The sequence below is a fragment of the Chrysochloris asiatica genome, unplaced genomic scaffold, assembly GCF_000296735.1.
Source record: "Chrysochloris asiatica unplaced genomic scaffold, ChrAsi1.0 scaffold00053, whole genome shotgun sequence".
In the NCBI taxonomy this organism is placed as follows: Eukaryota; Metazoa; Chordata; class Mammalia; order Afrosoricida; family Chrysochloridae; genus Chrysochloris; species Chrysochloris asiatica.
Genome location: NW_006408571.1, coordinates 5847608 through 5863362, shown reverse-complemented (window position 1 = coordinate 5863362; position 15755 = coordinate 5847608).

Genomic DNA, 15755 nt, shown 5'->3' with positions numbered 1-15755 from the left:
AGTTTAAGCTAAACTTTCTTAAAAATTTAAATTACTTTAAGACAATTTGGTACATGCTCAAAATATGATGACTTTGAAGAGATTCTCTGTGCTTTCTCAGGGGCCCTTTTTGTTGTTGCTGTTAGGTGCTGTTGAGTCAGCCCCTGAGTCCTGGCAACCTCATGCACAATGGAACCAACTGCTGCCTGGTAATGAACAATAAATACTCAGCATGTATTAAATGCTCTGACAAGTTTCCTTTACTCATATGTCCATTTGTTCATCACATTATAACAACACAAATGGAGAGGCTTCTTCCATTTGCATCGATGCCTGGGAAAGTTTTCTATTATAATAAAGGCCTGGTTATACTAGGAACTCTATCATCATAAAAACGTTTCTTGTAAGTGAATATGAAGAGACTTTATCTCTCACACTTCAGACATGTTAATAGGAGAGACCAGTCCATAAAGAAAGAGATCATGTTTGTTAAAATGGAGAGTCAGCAAAAAAGAGGAAGTTCCCCAAGGAGATAAAATGGCACAGTGGCAGCAGTAATGGGCTCAAGATTAGCAATAATTGTAAGGATAGTGTAGGATCCGGTGGTGTTTAGTTTTGTTGTGCATGGGGTTACTATGAGTTCAAACCTACTCAATAGCAATTAGCAACAATAATCATGAAGTGCATTAACATGCAGTCATGTTAATCAGATGCAATGTGACCTGGCAATCCCACCTGTAAGTACATATATACTCAAAAGAATTAAAAGCAGGTATGAGTATGTAAGCAGACACTATCACAAAGATGTTCATAGCAGCACTATTCACAATGGACAAAAGCTGGAAATAACACAAATATCCATGAAATGGTGAATGAATAAACAAATTGTTGTATATGCATACAATGGGATGCTATTAAGCTATAAACAAGTAAGGAAGTAGTGATACTTGCTTCAACATAGATGAACCTCAAACACATTATTCTTTGAGAAAGAAGACAGACACAAAAGGTTAAATATTTTATCATTCCATGAAATATGAAATATTGGGGCTAGTAAATCCCTGGATACAGAAAGCAATCTAGAGGTTGCCAGAGCTTGAGGGAAGGAATAGGATAGGCATGGAGAGAGACTGCTGGATACAGGATTTTCCATTGGGATGATGAAAAGGGTTTGTAAGTAGTTAAAGGTGATGTCTGTCCCACATTGTGGATGTACTGAATGCCACTGAATTGTACACTAGACAATAGTTAATGTTCTGTTATATGAATTTTACCTCAATTTGAATAGCAAGGTTCAGAATAGTACATGTGCATCTACATATACACATAAAGAAAATGCAGATTGCACTAGTATGATTTATAAAAGTGGGCAGATGGAAGAATATAAAGACACTTTATGTCATCCTAAAATATTGCATTTGATCCTACAACTATTCCTCTGGAAAAGAGAACTGAGTATAATGAAAGAAAATTGAATTTGACTGCTACCTTTTTATGTCTTTGATTTTTTTTTTCAATGCATGTAACACTAGTTCAAACTTTAAAGAATCTAATATTTAAATATCATTTTATAATTGGTTTTGTGAGATGACATTAAGAACATCGTACATGAAGATAGCAAACGATCATTAAAAAGACAAGAAAATCAATGAGAAAGAGGAAGACCCCAAAGCGATGAATTGTCATAGTGGCAGGAACAGTGGGTTCAAGCTTAAGAACAATTGTGAGGGTTTTGCAGGATCAGATAGTGTTTCATTCTGTTGTGCATAGGTTTGGTGTGAGTCAGAAACCATTCTGTGGTACCTAACAACAACAATTATACAAATAAACAACTGAATTGAGAACACTATCTTCAGTATAAATGTATATTGTAGTTTGTGGATTGTTTTTGGTCATATACATAATAAAATCTACTTACATTATGACTAAAAGGAGCTCTTGTAGCGTAGTGCTTACGAATCGGGCTGTGAGCCGCAAGGTTAGCAGTTCGAAACTACCAGCTGTTCCGTAGGAGAAAGATGAGGCTTTCTGCTCCCGTAAACATTTACAGACTCGGAAACCCTGAACAGGGTCGCTATGAATCGGAACCGACTCCACGGCACACAACAACAGCAACAACATTATGACTAAAGGGAACAAACAGAGCCAAAAGCATATTAGCAAATTCTTACTTCTCATGCTATCTATAATGTTCATTTTTAAAATAAGGAGGAATCTCCAAGTTCTCTGGATAACTTCCTTAATTCTTCTTTCAGTACCAGATTTAGATTATATGCTACTTCTTGAAATGGTTGAACTTCAACCATTTCTTTTTAATCCCAAAGTATGACCAGGTTAATCAATATATTTTATTCAGTAAATATCTATTCAATGTTTACTGTGTTTCAAACAATATTAGTAGAAAGCACCAGAACAGAATGGGAAGCATACTGAAACAGTGTGTGTTCACGATATGAGAAGAGCGTCACTACGGGAGTATGCTGCTTTGTTCAAAACCATTAAATCGATTCTGACTCACAGCAACCCTGCAACATCCCCACAGTTGTTATGTTTGAGTCCATTGTTGCCGCCAGTGTGTCAATCCATCTGATCCGTGATCTTCCTTTTTTTTTTTTTTGCTGACACTCCATTTTAATAATCAGGATATCCTTCTCCAAGGGCTGGTCCATTCTGATAACATGTCCAAGGTATGAGAGACAAAGTCTTGCCATCCTCCCATCTAAGAGTAATTCTGGCTGTACTTCTTCTAATGATTGGTTTGTATTGGTATTCCATGGTACTTTCAATATTATTTGAAAACTCCATAAATCTATTCATAGATTCTTCTATAGTCTTCTTATTCACTGAATAACTTTCACATCCATATGGTGGTGGTTATTGCCATGGAGTCAGTTCCAACTCTTAGTGAACCTGTACAGGGTTCCTGAGGCTATAAATCTTTACAGGAGCAGAAAGCCTCATCTTTCTCCCGTGGAACAGCTTGTAGTTTTGAACTGCTGACCCTGAGGTTAGCAGCCTGATTTGTAACCACTACACTATCAGAGCTCCTTTCACATACAGGTGACTGAAAATAATGTGGCTTGCATCAGGTGCACCTTAGTCCTCAAACTGACATCTTTCCTCTTGAACACTTACAGATATTTTTGAAGTAGATTTGACTAATGTAATACATTGTTTGATTTCTTGACTGCTGCTTCCATAAAGTCAATTTTGGATGCAAGCAAAACCAAGTCTTTAACAACAAATTTAATCTTTCCTCTGTTTATCATGATGTTATTTACTGGTCCAATTGTGAGGACTTTTCTTTTCTTTACATTGAGCTGTAATCCATACTGAATACTGTAGTCTTTGAACTTCATCAGTAAGTACTTCAAGTCCTTTTCTTTTTCAGCAAGCACAGTTATAATATCTACATATTGCAGGCCATGGATGAGTCTCCCTCCAATCCTTCTTCATATAAGAGTAATATTTATACATGAAGCTATAAGCACTGGAATGGACAGGCACTTCACTCTGTCCTAGGTAAGAATGGTAGCAAATATTCATATATATATATATATATATATATATATATATATATTACTTTGATTAAATATAGAAAGATGAAGAAACTGCTAACTAGATACATGAGAAAGACCACTGAAAACAAAGGGACACATATGAAAAAAATGAGATAAATTTGAGTAACTACACATAAAACCAGTGTGTATGGAAGCAAAATAAGTGCTGGAATACTGGACAAGAAAGGAGACACGAGATAAGTTAATACAGAGTGTTTTATGCCATTCTAGGAAGACTGCTCTATTTTATTTAATAGTTTCTGGAGAGTAATATATATGGTTATTGTCATGTTTGGGCATTTGTGTGTGTGCATATACATGATTATGTATTAGACATTTAAAATACTTCATGATTACCACAGATCCCAAATCTTTGTCAATATAAAAGGAAATTTGTACAAGAAACTGTTGTTAAGTGCCTTTGAGTAGATTGAGACTCATAGCGACCCTGTTTCCAAGACTTTAAATCTTCAGGGGAACAAAAAGCCTCATCTTTCTCCCACAGAGGCACTGTCACTTCAAAACCATATACCTATGGTTTGCAGTCCAGTGCTTATCATATGGTGTCATGCATTCCTATACATGAAGTACAACATGTTAAAAGGAACTTTTGTTGTTGTTGTTTTCAGTTTGCATCTATGATTGGCCAGCATACTGACTGCTTTCTGGCAGATTTTTCTTTTTTGTCCTTTAGATGTCTTAAATTACACAATCAATCAAATTGACTGTACAATGATCCAGAATAGCCGTTAAGAAATAACCTTAAGGTGAAATATTTTGACCTTTATGAAACTTTAAAGATTGGCTTCCCCAAGGATCAATTCCTGATTCTATACTTTACCTTTGGAAGCTAAAACCCTAAGGCACTCTATTAATGTAAAATTTCATTGAGGTCTTTCACTTTCATAAGAGTTGAACGCAAGTCAATTTATCATTTTCTTTCAGTGGAAAAATATCTCACTCCAAATACCCTTAAACTCATTGGGAATTAATCCCACCATAGTTTCATTTTCTATTCTTTTAAAACTTATGTAAAATTTTTGTGGTTGTTGTTGTTGTTAAGTGCTGTTGAGTAGGTTCTGACTCATAGCAACTCTGTATAGGGTTCCCAAGGAGACACTTGTGGGTTTGAACTATCAACTTTGTGGTTAGCAGTCCAGTGATTTTTGTTGTTGTTGTTAAGTTCTATGACAACTCTTTCTTATTTAACATTTTTAACATGTATAAGTTGTACTTCAGGCAAAAATTTACACTGATATTGTATTTGAATAACATTATCCACTGCTATCAAGGCAAATTCTCAGTGACCCTATCATATCAGTAGGCTTAAAATTGCTCCATAGGATTCCCAAGCCTTTACACAAGCAGATTCTCACATTTTTCGTCTATGGAACAGCTGAGTAAGTTTGAGCCACTAACCTTTCAGTTAGAAGCCAAGCACTTAATCCTAGTGCCACCAGATAGGATGTATATTGAGTTGTTACCCTACTAGAGGGTCTGACTCAAGTCACTAGCCTTAGTTTCCTTAGGAGAGTGATCTGCATCCACAATATAGGAATGCTCTGTCAAAATTTACAGCATTGCTCTGGATCCTGCATCAGGTTAATTTCTAACCGAGCTCTAGTTTGGGGGACTTGAACCAACAACTGACCTGATCTGATGGCTTCCACAGCCTTGAATCAGCAGCCTGTCACCTGACTTACTGATTCAGTTTGATCAGCCACTGTGCCATGTGGGATGAAAAAGGCTTCCATACTGACACTTGATACTTGGATTTTGGACTTTCCAACTCCACAACCTTGTGACAATTTTTCTGATGGTTTGAGAGTTCTGTAAGACATTGCTGCAAATTATAGGACCCATAGTCAAAGGTGGGAGGGAGAATACTGAGGGGAGGGCTAACTGATATTAGTGATTATGAAGCAGTACAGGAGTTTGGAAAAATTGGACATTTAAGACAATATCCTAAGAAAAATATTTGTAGTTTTAAGTAGCAGACATTTTTGTTTGTATTATATATACTTTTTTTTTAAAGCAATGTATCTTTGAACTAGGTATCTTAAGTAGTATTAAAAACAATTTCTTTTCCTTTCAAATATTTTTCCTATAATAAAATTTTATTAAAATATCAAAGGCAGAGCCTATCCACCAATACTAAACATTTATATACAGCTCAACGAACATTGATAGTGTCAGTACACTTGAAACCACCAACCACATGCAGATACCACAAGATTATCACCACCAGATGCAATCATTTTTACTTTATCCCAGTCATTCACTACCCTCAGAAGTAAGCAGCAGATTGATGGTTATTCTTCCAGTGTTAGGACCAACACACCACCACTCAGCTCTTGTTGTAGTATCAGACGCTACCTACATCAGGTACTCTCAATTGCACTCATGGACTGTCTATTCAGACACTGCCCCAGTGAAAATCCCAGTTTGAGTCTGGGCCTTTGCAATCTCACTCCAGAATCAAAGTACAGGAAGAAGCATCTTATTCACGTGTTTTAATTATCCATCAGGCACTAGATGAAAAAGGAGAGAAAAGGGAATATATAGACATTCCTTTGATCTTTTAGTAGAAGGGGATACCAAGATTATTCTGGTTTAAGAAAGCCAAAACACCAAATTAAGATTTTTCCAAGATATGTTAGAGAGATGGTATTAATAAAATCTATCCCCCCTTCCCCCCAGGGACCTAAAGAAAGTGATTCTATTTGAGGTGGGGAATAGTAAAGGGATATATAAATTAGTAGGTTTTGAATACACCCTTTCCCACTCTCACTGCCATTGAGTAGACTGTGACTCATAAGGTCCCATATAGGGTTTCTAAGACTATATAATCTTTATGAAAGCAGACAGCCTCACCTTTCTGTCCTAGAGTGGCTGGTGGTTTTGAGCTACCAATCATGTAATTAGCAGCCCAACACCTAGCCCATAGCACCATTAGGTCTCCCTGGATATACAATTAATTTAAAGCTGTTTAATTCAAACATTAATATTTTAAAATATCAGTCTTAAATGAGTGCTTTCAGGAAATAGAGATGAGAACACTTCTCAATTTATCATTTGAGATAAATAGAAACCTTTTACTAAAAATCGTGAAAATATCATAAAAATATAAAGATCAATACTCCTTGTGAGTAAAATAAAAAAATCATGAAGACTGTATTAGTTAATTTAGTTCAGCAATATATAAAAAGGATATTTTTATTATAACCAGATTTTATCTCAGGAACAACAGTTAGTTTAACATTCAAGGCAAACACATAAATAAATAAATAATGCATTGCAATTAATCACCCTAAGAGATGTACAGAAATCATTAGACAAATTAAGTATTCAGTATTGATTTATAAGAAATACATTCAGCAAAATGAAATAAAAATGAATTCTCTCAGTACAATAAGTGTCTGCAATACAAAACCAACAGTTAATAAATATTTTTCCCCAAAATAAAGAAAAAATATATTAATTACCCACTGCTATTTAATATCATGCTGGAAATCCTAGCCAGTGCAATAATGCAAGAAAATGACATAAAAGGTAGGAGGCAGGTTTATAGGGTATACCCTTTGGTCGGTTGATGATGTATGGAAGGGATTGGAACCATGGCAATGAAATGATATATGGTGGAATGAATGTAAAACTAAAGTTCTCTCATGTAAAATATCATATAATTCACAATAAAACATGAAAAAAAAAGTATAGGAGATCAGCATGGAAGAGGAAAAACTCTATTTGTAGTTGCCATTGTTATATAGATATAAAATGCAATACAAATATCTAAACTACAAAAATATACACAAATAGTCACAGAATATAAGATCAATCTATAGACTATCACTTGTATTTGTATACACTAGACAAGGCAATTGGAAAATAAAACTAGTAATGCGTATCATTTATAAATTTATCTCGTCGCATCAAATATCTAAAAATAAATCAAACAGAAGATTTTTGAAAAAAAATATAAAAAATCCTTGATAAAATGTAAAGAAGACCTGAGCAAATGGAGAGGTGCCCTTTTCATAGCTTATTGTCTCAAAGTGCTATTGAGTCCATTCTTACTCATAGACACCCTCTGTCTATAGCATTACCAAGAAATGGCTGCTAAGTTTGAACCACAGTTTTCCAGGTAGCAGTCCAGTGCTTATTTTAAAGTACAATGCCACACTAGAAGATTTAAAATTAAGGTGGCCATTCTCTGTGAATGTACAGTATTTTAAAGCCATTTCAATCAAAATTATAGTATGATATTACAAAGAAACTAACAAATTGATTAAAATTTAAATAGGAATGCAAAAATCTAAAGTAGTTAAAGTAATCTTGATAAACAAGAGCAGTATTAGAGACTTCAAGCTACCTAAGTTATGGAAATATTCAGCTATATATAATGAGCCCTGGCAACACAGTGAGCTACAAGGTGAGTTGCTAACCGCAAGGTCAGCTATTTGATCCCACCAGCTGCTCTGCGAAAGAAAGATGAGAATTTCTGCTCCTGTAAAGATTTGCAGCCTTGGAAATCCTATTCAGGGTTACTATGATCAATTTCAGATTGAAGAGGTTGATAGAATTCTTCTATTTCTTCCTCACTGGCTTTAGTGGTTGGTGTATAAATTTGAATAATAGTGGTATTAACTGGTCTTCCCTGTAGGCGCATAGATATTATCCTATCACAGACAGCATTGTACCTCATGACTGATCTGGATATGTTCCTTGTGACAATTAATGCAATACCATTTCTCTTCAACTTGTCATTTCCAGCATAGTAAACCATGTGGTCATCAGATTCAAAATGGCCAATAACAGTCCATTTCAGCTCACTCATGCCTAAGATATAGATGTTTATGTGTTCCGTTTTATTTTTGAGAACTTCCAATTTTCCTAGATTCATACTTCACACATTCCATGTTCTTATTTTCAGTGGCTGTTTACAGCTGATTCTCTTCATTTTGAGTTGTGCCCCATCAGCAAATGAAGGTCCCGCGGACTTTACTCCATTCGCATCATCACAGTCAACTCTACTTTGAGGAGGCAGCTCTCCCAGTCACATTTTGAGTGCCTTCCAACCTGAGGGGCTCATTTTCTGGCACTATATCTGACAGTGTCTCTCTGCTATTCATACAGTTTTCAATGACTAAATATTTGGAAGGAGTTAGTCACTCTTTCTTCCTAGTCTGTCATTGTCTGGAAACCCCTCTGAAACCTGTCCACCATAAGTGACCCTGCTGGTATTTAAAATACTGGTGGTATAGCTTTCAGAATCACAGCAATTCATAAGCCACCACAGTAAGACAAACTGACAGACGAGTGGTGGAGAATGTTCCTTAGAAGCATATAGTTCTCTGTCTCCTAAATAGGACATCTTGTCAGAAGCATATAGTCCCATGAGAAGAACATCATGGTTGGTAAAGTGGAAGGTCAGTGAAAAAGAGGAAGCCCCCCAGTGATGTGGATTAGCACAGCGGAAGCAGTAATGGGCTCCACCAGAGCAGGTGTGAGGAAGGTGTAGTACTGTGCCGTTTTTACTTCTGTAGTGCACAGGGTCACTATGAGTTGAAGGCATCTAGCAATAACAACAACAAAACAACAATGAAAACTAAACAATCCAATAAAAATGCCTGAAAACTTTCTGACTAAACACTTCACAGTTGTTGTTAGGTGCCGTGGAGTCGGTTCCGACTCATAGCGACCCTGCACAGGGTTTCTGAGGCTGTAAATCTTTACGGGAGCAGAAAGCCTCCTCTTTCTCCCAAGGAACAGCTGGTAGTTTCGAACTGCTGACCCTGAGGTTCGCAGCTCGATTCGTAACCACTACACTACCAGTAATGCAAATAGCCAATATGCACAAGCAGATGTATTCAACCTTATTATTTATCAGGTAACTTTAACTTTAAAAAGCAATGAGATTCTGTTTAACATCTACCAGAATACCTAACGTAAACAAAACTGTAAATACCAAATGTTAGATTGTGGAACACCTGGAACTTTCATATCTTATTTGTTGTTGTTGTTGTTGTTAAGTGCCGTCAAGTCGGTTCCGACCCATAGCGACCCTGTACAGGGTTTCCGAGGGTGTAAATCTTTACGGGAGTAGAAAGCCTCATCTTTCTCCCGCGGAGCGGCTGGTAGTTTCAAACCGCTGACCTTAAGGTTCGCAGCCCGATTCGTAGCCACTACGCTACCAGAGCTCCTATCTTATTTGTAGACATGTAAAATTTAAAAACCAGTGTTTAGAATTATTTGGCATTTTTTAGTTTTGTTGTTTATGTTAAGTATATATATTCTATATGACCCAGACATTCTACTCCTTTATATTTACTCAAAAGAAGTATGTACAGCCACAAAATTATTTTGGGGAAACATTTATTGCAGTCTTATCCATAAATACTAAAATCTAGAAATTATTCAATGTCAGTAAATAGATAAATAAATTATGGTAGAGTCATACGTGGTCAAAATACAAACACTTTGATACATGTAATGATAAGGATAAATCTCAAAATAATCACATAATAATCAAAAAAATCAGATACAGAAGGATATATGCTTTATCTCATTTATGTAAAGCCAAAAACATATAAAACTAAGCTTAAGATTTTAAAAATTGTAAAGTTGTTTCTTGTGGAGGAAGGAATTGACTGGAAAAGATATTGGACTTTCTGGCTTGATCTTTATGTTCTGTATCTAGTTTCATGGTATATACAACTGTTGAACCTCAACAAATTGTACATTTGTTCTGAGCATTATATTGTAGGTATATTATGCCTCAATAAAAATAAATTGAAAAAATAAAGAAAAAATATGTGATAAGTTTAGACTCATAAATTTAGATTAAGTGATGTGGATAGTGAATCTATAGCTAGAGGTTAAAGAGAAGAGAAATGGTAATAAAGAGCAAATAAGGTTAAAATTGTTTTTTTTAAAAAGATTATATAAATAAATTTTTTAAAAAAAGATCAAGGTCCATGGAAGGCACGCATGTGCTGCAGAAAATCTGTTAGCAGAGAGTAGAGGGAGAGTGCTTAAAAACAGGTAATTTAAAAATTTCTGCTGGAAGGCTAAAGGTGATGAGATCCAGACAGTTTATATCCTTGGATATGACAAGTAGTATTTCTTCATCAGACTCGGGGAAGAAAAAAAATATCTGTATGGAGAAAATTATAGAGAATTTGATATGAGAGGTACTTTGAAAAATGCTTATGTTGTATGGCTTCAATATTCTCAGTAAATTATGAGATCACCTCATCTTCAAAGTCAAGAATTTATAAGCATTAATAGAGAATTGAAATGAACTTTGGTAGCATAGTGGTTACAAGTAGACTGCTAACCTCAAGGTCAGCAGTTTGAAACTAGCAGCCATTCCGCAAGAGAAAGATGAGGCTTTCTGCTCCCATAAAGATTTACCGCCTCAACAACCCTATGCAGGGTTGCTATAATTTGGAACTGACTCCACAGCACATAACCACCACCACCTCTAGTAAAGAATTGAAGGACACATGCCCGTGGGATATAAGAGGGGGCTTCAAAAATTTCATAAACAATTTCATTATATTTCACTTCTGTTTTTAATACTGTTTGAAGTCTTGTTGTTTGGGACATAAAAATGACAAAAAAATGTGTCTATCTTATTAGCATACATTTACTGGATACCAAGTGTGTTCTAGCTGTTTGGGATGTATCAGTGAACATGGAAGACAGGATTTCTGTACTCATGGAACCAAATAAAAAGAATATTTTAAACTATTATAGAGAAAAACTCTTCAATTTTACCTAAAAACAGAAATGGTAAAGGGGGAACAGATAATGATAGATAACTTCTAAATTATCATTTAGTCATTTGAGAGTGAAGTGTCAAAAGCTCTATAATGGTATCCAATCCAAAAATCACAACTTCTAAAAAGAGAATCCACGATTTCATAAAACTTACTCTTTTTATTGGCTCTCAAAGTCTGGTTTCTATTAGCCTTCTACTAATGAGGCAATGAATTTAATATCCCTTCTACCCATAGTCTGTAACTCCCACCAAACAATGTTTTTTCCCTTCAAGGTCTGGCGAAGAAATGATGGAAGACGATGGTGACATAATGATATGATTAAGTTGTGCATGGTTAAAATTGTGATTGTAAAAACGTGGAACTCTAACTTGTGTAAAATGAATCCATTCAGAAGCAGAAGAAGGGATCTCACTCCCATCAGATTAGAAGGGTTAGAAAAGGAGTGCATCCTTTAGACCCTGAGGTCTCTGTGCATTGAATCTCCTCAACCCAGGGACAGAAGACTGTAATACCAGAGGAGTCACAGAGAAGCAGCAGCAGCAGAACCCGGAGTCCAAGCACAAGACTGAGTGGTGGGCTTCCCAGGCTATGGAGCATGTCAGACAGAGAGACACTGGGCAGAAGTTTTGCTTGCAGAGTAGAGTCTCTCCAGGCAGTTAATTGGGGAAATTAGGTTTGCTGAGCTACAGAACTCAAGTTGAGTGCCTTCAGGTTGAAGTTTATAGTGGAGTTATGTGTTCTGTGGACATTTATCAGCAGCCGTAAAAAAGATGGCTAAGGAGTTTGTACTGACTAAAAGATCTGCCCTGTGTCCTGAGCATTTTCTAATCCTGCACTGTAATCTATTAACTTCCCAAATAAACCCCATAACTGTGAGTATGTTATCGGAGTACTGTGTGACCCTTGCAACAAATTGTCCAATCCTCTTGACAGCTGTGGGAGGAATGGTGTTATTGGATTTTTTGTTTTCTTTTTTTCCATTCTTCAAAACATAATCATAAAAATTCTTGTAGGGAAATTGAACAGTAATATATTTTCAAGTTAGGCCTGTTGAAGTTGTTATTTTATACTTAATACCTAAAGGTTAGCCATATTTTTCATAATACACAGTACGGCAGACCACTATTTGTAAACCGTTTTATCAAATAGTTAGAAATCACAAATAAAGAGGCCAGTTGTATTGATTAATGTAAATGTAAAGTAATTCATGATGTGTTTATATTATAGATGTTCAAGTGAACTACTGAACTCTTGAAGGGACTAGGGCAACAACACAATACATAAAGCTGAACCCCATTTATGCCTGAAAGACTAAATTACTTTATTCACAGATTTTGTAAAATATCACATTTTTACTATGTTTTTTCTTACCTATCAGTGCTCTCTGAAGATGCTTTTCTTCTCCAAAGTAGCTGATTTAGTGTATAATTTTGGATTCAGCATCACCCTTACAAATTGGAAAACATTTCGGCCAACTGTTTAATACCTGAAATTTTTAATTGAATCAGTACCACAAAAGCAATATTCTTATATCACCTTTCCCATCAAATAAAAATTAGTCTGAGTTTATATGCATCTATATCTTTTAATCTTGTCAGATCATCGTAACAAGTTGAATTGCATACAACTTGAAAAGAAAGTCAAAAGACAATATTTAAAATAGATTTTAAAAACACTGCAGTATGTTTTTTGTTTCTCTGCTATGCATAGAGTTTTCAGTGACTAGCGATTCGGAAGTAGTTTGTCACTCTTTCTTCCTAGTCTGTCTTTGTTTTGTAGCTCATCTGAAACCTTTCCACCATGGGTGACCCTGTTGGTTATTTAAAACACCTGTGGCTTAGCCCTGAGAATCACAGCAACTCAAACCACCACAGCACGACAGACAGACGAGTGGTGGCCATTTGGTTTTATGTCTATACTGTTTTTTGTGATGTGTTTACTCATGTTATAGCATTGTGACTTAAACCCATTGCTTTGACTCATGAGCAGAAAGAAAACTCCATTCTAAGCATTGTCAGTTGTTGGCATTAGACACTTCATCTAAAAAACTTCCTCAAAAGATTTGGAGGGAAAGCTAGATTCTCTTATGCCTGAAAATGCCTCATAGGAGAGGGTAGAGATACTGAAGCTCCCTAGAGATAAGCAAGGGATGCTTTGAAGGAATCAACAGGAAAACATGGTGATGTTTAAACCATATCTACCTCTACTAGTTTTGAAATTAAGGGATAGATTTTTTTGTAAATATTCTGAACCTCTTGACAAACAGTATTGGATTTTCCTGGGGAATAGTGAATAATGGGCCTGTTGAAGAGTAAGTGACTATGAAAGATTCAGCAAAGTGGCAGGATATAAGATCAACATACAAAAATCAGTTGGATCCTCTATACGAAAAGCAACAACACTGAAAAGGACATTAGGAAAGCAATACCATAAACAATAGCCACCCAAAGGATGAAATATCTAGGAATAAATGTAACCAGAGAAACAAAGGACTTATACAAAGGAAACTATGAAACACTACTACAAGAAATCAAAAGAGACCTATAAAAAGGGAAGTATGTACCATGCTCCTGGATAGGAAGACTTAACATTGAGAAAATATCAATACTGCCCATAGCAATTCACACATATAATGCAATCCCAATCCAGATTCCAATGACATTCTTCAAAGGGATGGGAAAAAACAATTACGAACTTTATATGAAAAGGAAAGAGACCCAGGATAAGCAAAGCACTGCTTAAGAAGAAGAATAAGGTTGGAAACCTCTCTCTCACTCCCCAAGTTCAAAATTTATTACATGGCTACAGTGGTAAAAACTGCTTGGTACTGGTACAATGAAAGATACATTAATCAATGGAACAGAATTGAGAATCCAGAAATCAACCCATATTCAGTCAACTGATTTTTGTCAAAGTACCTAAATGTATCACATGGGGAGGTGATAGTCTCTACAACAGATGGTGCTGGCAGAACTGGAAAGTCATATGCAAAAGATTGAAACAAGACCTTCACCTCACACCTTATACAAAAACCAACTCAACATGGATTAAAGACCGAAATGTGAATCCCAGAATTATGAAGGCCATCAATGAAAAAATAGGGACAAATGTGAGGGCACTAAATCAGGGAATAAACAGACTAACAAACATTTTGAAAACCACACAAACAAAAGCAGACAAAATAGATGATTGGTACATACTAAAAATGAAAAACCTATGTGCATCAAAAGACTTCACCAGAAGAGCAAAAAGGGAACCCACAGAATGGGAAAAAATCTTTTGCAATGACACATCAGACAAAGGACTAATTTCTAAAGTATGTAGGACTTGGTCGGCGCTTCCCTGACCTGGCAGCACAGGTACGCGGGCTCGGGAGAAATTAGGGGGTGGTATCACAAATTCGGGCCCCCGCCTGGTAAACAGACAGCTTTTGGGCAAACATAAAACATTAGGCTGCAACTTTATGAACTTGTTTTTTTGAAGGATCAAACTATTGAGGAGTTACGAGCATTTTAAACTTCCACCCACCTGCTCCGGGCTCGTACCCGGGGACGGCCCCACCCACTGCAGAATTTAGCAGGGCTTGAGTAGACCCATTCAAAGGGCAGACGCTCTCAGAAAGCTAGCCGGGCCACAGGAACCAACATCGTCCATTCCAGGGGGGTCCTCATTGCCACATTAGGCATTACCGGCATGTATATAGAACAAATTGGGGAGCTCAAGGCACAGGGAGACAAAGAGAGGCATTTTACACATCATCAAAAACAGTCCCCATCTACCTGCAAGCCCCAAGCCCATCTCCCACTTCTTCGGCCTAGGCCAGCCCTCTGCCCAGCCTCCTAGCCTTAGGCCTGCCCATCAAAGCATCAAAGTTTGGGCCAGCCCAAGCTGAGTAGCAGCTTAACACTAGTAACAAAACATTCCTGCTGTGGTTTTATCCACCAGACTGCAAAGCCTTTTGAATTGCAGGAACTGTGGTTCTAGCTCAACAGCTGCTATTGTAAACCCTATACTGGGTAGCTGTGGGTCATAATCCACTCCACAGCATTTCAACAAGTAGCAAAACTCAGAAGTGCCTGAAACTGACTAAGGAAATTACAGACTTATTGAAGAAGCAGGAAGGGCAGGGCTTGCTGGCGGCTAGGGTAAAGGCATAGTGAAGGTCGCCAACAAGCAGAGACACTGCGGAAATACTCCACAGGAACATTTGGGGGGGCTAAAAAAAAAAAAAGGTGCACCGTGTACTTTGCTGATTTTGGGTGGTTCCGATCTAATTTTTTTCTTTGGTGATGGGAATAGGTGCGTTCATGGTTTGCCAACATACATCTGGGTGAATCGAGGTGGGGGCTTAACCCAGTGGCCAAGACCCACCCCCACCACTGGCGGTTTCCTCTGCCAGGAACTCACACACTCAGACCAAGCTGAGACA